The following is a 3,337-nucleotide window of genomic DNA, read 5'->3' as shown; positions in this document are numbered from 1 at the left end:
TGGTGTCTTTATTTTATTTTTGTGTTAAACAAAAGGAATGAAATGTTTTCAGTTTATTTACAGTAAAATTATCAGAAATTTTCCAGATTCCTATACAGTGTCAAATGGTTTAGAACAATTCAACTTGAGGAATCACAGTGTCAATGATTATACATTAATGTAGAGGGCCAATAAAAAGCTTGAATCGTACAATGGCTAAATTATTAAATCTTTTCCAAATGTAATAAACAACTCCAAAGGAATGTTTTAAAATTTTAAACAAATTTTATTCTATTTCCAAGTCGGCATATATTTTGCATCTCATTAGTATTTGCTTTCGTTATTAATGTAATCAAAAACGATGAATGAATGAATGCGCCGTTGTTATGTGATAGCTGAGAAGAATAAATGATAATCCTACGGAAACATACTAGGGAAAAAAACAAAAAAACAAACAACGTGATAGCAGACATGGTTTGACTGAGTCTGTTCATCTTAGGTAATGAAAAGTGCAGCACCCAAAAGCCCCTTAGCACCTGTTTAGGCGGAACTCGATACAAAATGGATCGCCTAGACTCCATTAACTATTGATATCATAGAACGAATTTGTGATCTCCATATTCCATTATGAATTAATTAAGGATATCAAAAAATAGTAAATATATAGAAATACGGCAGTCTTAAAGTTCTGAAAAAGAATGTGTAATAAAATAGATTAAAAAAAAAACCAGGACGTAAGATATGTTTGGTTGTGCCTATTAAATTTAAAGGGAAGCATCAAGTTCTTTAAATACCAGTTGGTACGCACTTATTTTCTCCAATAGTATAATTTGTTTTTGGCAGTTACCATTAGAGTAGTCTGAAATGGTACATGTATACACTGAATTATGCTGAAATTATGCAATACATAGAGGATACTACAAGAGTGTCTTTTCATATTGAATTTATGAAACGAGTTGAATAAAATAATAAAATGAGAGGCTTTGCCGAGCATTTTATCAATTTTATTCAACAAGTTTAATCAAGTCAATTTGGAAAGACACAAATGTAATATTCTTTTTATTATCACATGTAAGCTTTTCTTGTTGAAACATCAAAGTTTCTTCTTTCTTTACCCAAAGTAGACCAAGTAAATACGCCCGGCGTGTCCTATAAACGACGTCAACGTAAAAGCTTTATTACACTAATGTAGTGTATAATCAGATTTATGTTATGGCTTTATTTCACTCCCGCGACGTCAAACATGCGATAAAAACGGTTACAAAAGTAACATGAAAGTAATTCATTTCAAGTTGTTAATCGCGGCTTCACACTGGCCATAGCTTTATCAGATCAAGTGGTTCCAACGTTGTTTGAGCGGTGAATTTTACGCCGATCAGATGGAGAAATATGGCCGATACTACAAAATTTCGGTATTGTAAGTATGATTTAAAGGAATTTCTACCCGTTAAATAAGCAATCAAATGAAAACGATGGGTGCACCTGGAGCGCAAATGTGTCTATGTTTTAGCACATGTGTCTATTTAGCTGAGATTTGTGCCGTTTATTCAAACACTTCTGTACAGTCCGGCGGGGGAAGGAGATTTTTGACAGTTTTTGAAAATATCGCCTCAAATATAGTGTTTATTGGGAGCAAGTAACTGTTAAACACTTTTTATGTAAAGGGCTATCTCTTAAAACAAAGCGTGTGTATTTTCATAGAATTATTCAGGGTTGTTTCTGAACAAACGGCCGAAAACCTAATGCAACGCCGTTCCGAGTGGGTCGCCATGCAACGCAATCAAGTGGATACCGTTCTGTGTCTTACTTGATAAGTCTCATCCGTCTTAAAAACAGTCATTAAAGCCTAACAATGAATAAACTTAGAGAGTTTATATCATTGTAATGATCCCGCCATTTCTAATATCTTGTACTAAATATAAATAATACATTTTATGCTCGCTTAAAATTTAACATATTTTTGCAGACATTGTCAAAAAAACATCAACACAAAAACATAAAGCAAGGATGAACATCGAACAATAACATAAAGTAAATAATAGTAATAGTTCGTAAAAACAAGAACCAGTTCAAGGATATTTATCTCCTCCACGAATGGTACTGAACAGCATGCCAAAAGCGGGTTGACTCTTTAAATCAGTATAGTTATAGCGGGTTACTTTTTAGTCCCTTAAAACCAATACATTGCGATTTGTTGTGCATTTAAGCTGTTCATACAAAATAAATAAAGTTTGGTTCATGATAAAAGTATTGATCAGTTGTTTGTACATATTTTCATTCATATTCCTGGTGTAGCGTTCATTTATTTTCAGAGAGATAAATCACAGAGAACGTTAAAACTGGCCAGGAAAAAGACAAGATTTTATTTGTCCTCCATAAAACAGAAACAACGTAATAAACCTCTATGGTCGCCTTTCAAAAACAAAAATACAAATGAAATACAGACACCAATGAAAGGAGATAAATGGACTAGCAATACTAAGAGAGACGTGGCTTCATGGAGCGGAATTCAATATAAGTTTTAAGTAGCTTGTTTTCCAATCCATTCGATTAAAAATTCCTTTGTTTGTTTTTACTATCTTGATTGATGTATGCATTTTTATCAAATTTTGTTAATTCAAATATAGTACTCATGTTTGTATATACAATTTGTGGAAATAAATATAGTTTAAACTTAGAGAGACGTGTTACAGTTGTACTATTTAACTGTCTCCAACAAAACGTTTTTTTTCATTGATGTCTGTACTTCATTTGTATTTTCATTTTTAAACGGCGACCATAGAGTTTTATTACATCGTTTCTGTTTTATGGAGGACAAATAAAATCATGCTTTTCCCTGGCCAATTTTAACGGTCTCTGCGATTTATCTCTCTGAAAATAAATGAACGTTTCACAAGGAATATGAATGAAAATATATACAAACAACTGATCAATACTTTTATCATGGACCAAATTTTATTTATTTTGTATGAACAGCTTAAATGCACAACAAATCTGTAATGAAATCGCAATGTATTGGTTTTAAGGGACTAAAAGTAACCAACTATAACTATACTGATTTAAAGAGTCAACCCGCTTTTGGCATGCTGTTCAGTACCATTCGTGGGGGAGATAAATATCCGTGAACTGGTTCTTATTTTAACGAACTAATACTATTATTTACTTAATGATATTGTTCGATGTTCATCCTTGCTTTATGTTTTTGTGTTGATGTTTTTTGACAATGTCCGCAAAAATCTGTTAAATGTTAATTTAAGCGAGCATGAAAATGTAAAAGTACAATTTATTAGAAATGGCGGGATCATTATGGTGATATAAAACTCTCCAAATTAATTTATTCATTGTTAGGCTTTGAAAA

The sequence above is a fragment of the Mercenaria mercenaria genome, unplaced genomic scaffold (assembly GCF_021730395.1).
Source record: "Mercenaria mercenaria strain notata unplaced genomic scaffold, MADL_Memer_1 contig_4262, whole genome shotgun sequence".
NCBI classification, from domain to species: Eukaryota; Metazoa; Mollusca; class Bivalvia; order Venerida; family Veneridae; genus Mercenaria; species Mercenaria mercenaria.
The sequence above is the reverse complement of the archived record's forward strand: the minus strand, read 5'-3'. Positions refer to the sequence as shown.